The sequence below is a fragment of the Danio rerio genome, chromosome 22, assembly GCF_052040795.2.
Source record: "Danio rerio strain M-AB ecotype USA chromosome 22, GRCz13ab, whole genome shotgun sequence".
NCBI classification, from domain to species: domain Eukaryota; kingdom Metazoa; phylum Chordata; class Actinopteri; order Cypriniformes; family Danionidae; genus Danio; species Danio rerio.
In genome coordinates this window covers 12,384,001-12,390,000 of record NC_141042.1, presented here as the reverse complement: position 1 = coordinate 12,390,000, position 6,000 = coordinate 12,384,001, and the positions used below count along the sequence as shown (strand labels likewise).

The 6,000-nt window shown below is 34.6% G+C and overlaps 1 protein-coding gene across 4 annotated transcripts in view; it reads left to right on the top strand.

Moving 5' to 3' along the window:
- The window catches only part of ptpn4b (protein tyrosine phosphatase non-receptor type 4b), a 69,180-nt gene that overhangs the window by 1,053 nt on the left and 62,127 nt on the right, over positions 1 to 6,000 (top strand). The gene's annotated exons all lie outside the window — the stretch shown is intronic.

Sequence of the window (6,000 nt, the reverse complement as noted above, 5' to 3'; positions counted from 1 at the left end):
ATGCACCTGTTTCATCCCAAATGGAAAAAAAGCGATGTGTTGTGCGACTGTGTTATATTTTTTTAATGTTTTTTTTTTACTGCAGAGGGTTTGGCTTTGGTTCAGGTGTAACTTGGATGGATCATGTGTTGCGTGAATGAATGAATGAATGAATGGATGGATGAATGAATGGATGGATGAATGAATGGCAGCCAGTTGGTCTGTAAGCATCTTTGTCTTCTCATCTTCTAGCTCAGTGGTTCTCAGCTGGGTTTGTTTGATATTTACGAGGCATATTTTAGGCATATTTTTGGTGTTTTGGTAATTGTACGTTCTACATTTTAAGTAAGCATGTGATTTCTTAAGTGCTAGATCTGCTTTGGATATTTACAAGCAAACATTTTAGTTGTGTAAAAAGTAAAGAGCCATATATATATATGGATATATATATATATATATATATATATATATATATATATATATATATATATATATATATATATATATATATATATATATATATATATATATATATATACATTGTATTACAGGCACAATATGTCAACAATATATTGAAATATCCCACAAAATATATATAAAAAAACTAACAAAAAAACAACAACAGTAGAACAGTGTTGTATATATGTTGCTCCCCAAATGTTTTAAGGAATGTTTTGCAATTCTCACTAGTCACAAACCCTCGATTTGCGGTTTGGTTTTATGGAAAACAAATTTTGGCGCAATATGTCAATAAAATATCCTATAAAATATCCAAAAACCACTAGAAAAGTGTTATATATTCTGCTGACGCATGTATTTATATTTATCCCAGATGTTTTGATGAACGTTCAATTGATTTTAACTATTTTAGCAGGTCACACACCATCAGTTTCCTCCAAAAAGGGAAACAAGATGCTTTAAATATGTTGTGTGTTTCGTTAGATTGCACAGAGCAGCATTATAACAACTCTAAAATGCATTTAGTTTAGTAAAACAGAGCTGCTACTTCTTCTCCATGTGATCATGAGTGCTCTAGTACCTGTGGATTGTGGCATAATAAAAGCTCCGGTGTTTCCATCAAAATACGCATTTGTTTGTTTTGAATACTCCCTCTAGTGGTGAAAATTATATAATGTGTCTGTTTAGGGATTGTTCATCTAAAAATTAAAGTTCTGTCATCATTTACTCACCCTTGACTTGTTCAATACAATTAAGGTACCATTATGTCAGTAACCACTGACAGGATAGGAAAAACAAATACTATGGAAGTCACCGGTCAGTTTTGTGAAATGTTTTATTTTACTGCAGAGGGGTTAGCTTTGGTTCAGGTGTAATAGGTAACTTGGATGGATCATGTATTGCGTGAATGAACGAATGAATGAATGAATGAATGAATGAATGAATGAATGGATGGATGGATGAATGAATGGCAGCCTGTTGGTTTGTTAGCATCTTTGTCTTCTCATCTTCTAGCTCAGTGGTTCTCAGGTTTGTTTGATGTTTTCAAGGCCTATGTGCAATTGTACTTTCTACATTTTAAGTGGGATTTCTCAAGTGCACGATCTGCTTTGGATATTTACAAGCAAACATTTTAGTTGTGTAAAAAGTAAAGAGCCATATATATATTGCATTAAACGCACAATATGTCAATAATATATCCAAATATCCAACAAAATATCCCTAAAACAAAAAACTTTAGAAAAGTGTTATATATGTCACTGACTTATGTTTTTACATTTTCCCCAAATGTTTTGACGAATGTTTGATTGATTTTTTTTTCTTTTTCAATTTTCACTAGTAAAACACCCTCAATTTTCAATTTGGTTTTATGGAAAACATATATTGGTGCAATATGTCAATAAAATATCTAAATATCCCAAAAAAAAAAAATCTAAAGACCACTAGAAAAAGTGTTATATACTATGCTTACACATATATTTATTTTAATCCCATATGATTTGAAGAATGTTTGATTGATTTTTGCAATTTAGTTGGTCTCACACCTTCAATTTTCCCCCAAAAAGGGAAACAAGATGCTTTAAATATGTTGCGTGTTTCATTAGACTTCACAGAGCAGCATAATAACAACTCTTAAATGCTTTTATTATAGTAAATCATTGCTGCTGTTACTTCTCTGTGTGATCAGGAGTGCAATGGAAACTGTGGATTTGTTTGTTGTTAATACACTTCCTCTAGTGGTAAAAATAATGTAGTGTGTCTTTAAAGGGATTGTTTAACCCAGGGGTGTCCAAACTCGTTCCACAAGGGCCAGTGTCCTGCATATTTTAGTTCCAACCCAAACTAGACACACCTGAACCAGCTAATCAAGCTTTTTCTAGGTAAATTAGACTTCCAGGCAGGTGTGTTGGAGGAAGTTAGAGCTAAACTATGCAGGACGCTGGCCCCCGAGGACTGAGTTTGGACACCCCTGGTTTAACCAAAAATGAAAGTTCTGTCATCATTTACTCACTCTTGAACTGGTTCCAAACAAATGAAGTTACTTTGAAGACCAGTAACCACTAAAAGTGTAGGAGAAACAAAAATATGAAATGGATGGATGAAAGAATGGCAGACTGTTGGTGTGTTAGCATCTTTGTCTTCTCATCTTCTAGCTCAGGGGTTCTCAGCTGGGTTTGTTTGAGGTTTATGAGGCATATTGTTGTTATGTATGCTAATGTAGATTCTACATTTTAAGTAAGCATGGGATTTCTCAAGTGCACGATCTGCATTGGACATTTGCAAGCAAACATTTTAGTAGTGTAAAATAATTACAGTGTAGAATTGTTATGTATACCACTAATCATTACTTATATTGGTGCAATATGTCAATAAACTATCCAGATATTCAATAAAATATCCAAATGAATGATTTATTGATTTTTGCAATTTAATTGGTCACACGCCCTCAACTTCCCCAAAAAAAGGGAAACAAAATGCTTTAAATATGTTGTGTGTTAAAGACACACAACAGAGCAGCATTATAACAACTTTAAATTGCATGTAGTATAGTAAAACGGCGATTCATCTTCTCCTCCATGTGATCATGAGTGCACTGGAAGCTGTGGATTGTGGCATAATAAAAGCTCAGCTGTTTCCATCAAAATATGCATTTGTTTGTTGTTGATATGCTCTTTTTAGTGGCGACAATTACGTAGTGTGTCTTTTATAGGGATTGTTTAACCAAAAATGAAAGTTCTGTCATCATTTACTCACCCTTGACCTGTTCCAAACAAATGAAGTTACTTTGAAGACTGTTACAAACCAGTAACCACTAACATCCATGGTAGTAAAACAAATACTATGAAAGTCAATGGATATTGGTTTCCTATATTCTTCAATATAGCTTATTGTGTGTTCAGCAGTACAGTAGAGTACAGTACCAAAAAACCTAAACCGGTTTGAAACAAGTCCATGGTGAGCAAATGATGACAGAATGTTTATTCTGGGGTAAATTAAGGATTTATCTTTCTTTATAAAGTAACACTCCACTTTTTAGAAAGTAAAGTTGCTGTTTTTAGGTCAATATCGCTAGAAAGAATCCTCTCATTGAAGCATAATAATCAAAATACTTTGCTGCCATGCCAGGCACAGTGGTGATGATGGTACGAGGATGGTATTGATAATTATGCTAGAATGAGAGTATAGTTCCTATGGCTATATTGCTTAGAAAATAGAAAGTTTTCATTTTCCTTCAGTCTTAGTACACGACAAACTTACCGAAAATTATAGATTTAAACAGCAAAATTATTAAAATAGGCGACGCAGTGGTGCAGTGGGTTGCACGTTCGCCTCACAGCTAGAAGGTCGCTGGTTTGAGCCTCGGCTCAGTTGGCGTTTCTGTGTGGAGTTTGCGTGTTCTCCCTGCATTCCCGTGGGTTTCCTCCGGGTGCTCCCGTTTCCCCCACAGTCCAAAGACATGCGGTACAGGTGAATTGGATAGGCTAAATTGTCCGTAGTGTATGAGTGTGTGTGTGAATGAGTGTATGTTAATGTTTCCCAGAGATGGGTTGCGGCTGGAAGGGCATCCGCTGTGTAAAAACTAGATGGATAAGTTGGGGGTTCATTCTGCTGTGGCGACCCCAAATTAATAGAGGAACTAAGCAGACAAGAAAATGAATGAATGAATTATTAAAACATTTTCTTTTTTTATTTTAAATGAGATGCTAATGGTCTAATCTGATTCCATGATTAATGCTAAGCTAAGCTAAAAGTGCTCCCACCAGACCAAGAGGTTGGCTGAATGGATTGAAATGGTAACTGTTTATTCTTAAAAGAGTTGTAAAATAAGCCTGTTTCTCACAACAACAAAAATTGGAGTGTTCCTTTAAACATGCAAGCAATTGTTAAAAACAGTTTAACATTTCAGAATGTTACTCTTATACTTAATATATAATATTAAATTAATTTTAAATGGTTCATCTGTATTTTTTTGGGCAGCAACTTTATGTTCAATTCTTGCAATTATTTAAAAGTGTTACTTGTGTCTTGCCTGTGTTGTTTTGGGCTGCCACTTGACATCCAGTATCTGGTTCCTAAAGCAAAACCGTTTAAAAAACATCTGCAACTGCTTTAATGTTTACTTGTAAAAATGTCCTTTTAAATAAATCATGAAAAGTACCATGAACTGTGAACAATTTTGTACTTTTATAAATGACAACAAACCAACACATTATGTTCAAAATATTGTTTTAACTTTCATACCATTTACGGTATGGTTATTGACACATTGTAAATTAATAATAAAAAGGAGAGTTAACCTCACAGTGACTCATTTATTCACCCTCAAGTGGTTCCAAACCTAAATTCTGTTGATGTTTTGAAGAAAGCTGAAAAACTGTAACCATTGACTTTCATTGTAGGAAAAAAAAACTACTATGGAAATCGATTGTCACAGGTTTCCAGCTTTCTTCAAAATATCTTCTTTTGTGTTAACAGAAGATAGTAAGTCATGTCTGGAACAAGTAAAGGGTGAGTAAACGATGACAGAGTTTTCAGTTTAGGCTGAACTATTCCTTTAATAGTGGATTCTTTACTTTATTCTCACAGAATATCATCAAAAGTCTAGATAAGAATTGTCTAGCATATGATGCTTTTGTCATAGAGGTTATGATGGCACATAAGACGCACGAATGGAAATGTTATCCAGGGTTTGGTTTGGGTAGGTTGACCCAGACTTTTTTTTGGGTGGGGGTAAACTCATTTTGTAACCTCACAGACTGTGATCTTGTGTTGGTGTTGGTGGTCTGAACCCTGCTCAGTGGAAAATTGTAAGAGTTTCGGTGTTTGTGGTATTCGATGGCATCCGGGGAAACTTCTACAGAAGAGAAACGTTCCACCACACACACAATTTCTCATACACACACACAAACACACACACATTTATTGCCAAGTTATACAAGGAGATTATCCTTTCTGCATTGACATGCAGGACAAAGAAAGCTGCGCTGATGTAACTATCAGATATGAAAGTTATTTATAGGAGCGACGTGTGATTTTTGAGATCTTACGATTCAAATCTTTGAGGTTTTTATACCTCAAATTGTTTCAGTGATCAGAGGATTACGAAAAATCTTAAACAATGATGCGATTTGTTTCAAAAAGTATGTCAATTTAGTCAAACTGAAGTCAATAGTTCAAGTATGCTCAGGCTCGCTTGTCATTGATGCCACATTTTGTCTGACAGTACCTTTCCATGTAAGTTGTGTCACGGATTCATGATTGTAATCAGTTGGGTGTTGGAGTTTAAATGTGTGGCTGTGACTGTGTTGAAGGGTTGCATGTTTGTTCCTAAAGGTCATGATCTCTGACCCTATGTTGTTTACACAGCTGCTTTTTAGTGTTACGAGAGCTTGTTTCATACATATGTAAAGAAACTTAGGTGCATCTTGTTTTAGAATCCCAAAAAGAGTAAGCATAAACTATGCAACTTCAAATGATAACTGATGCGCATGTCAATTCAAAGAACTTTAGAGGAATAGTTATTACTTGTGTTATTTGTTTGTAAAATGGTAACTTTGATGA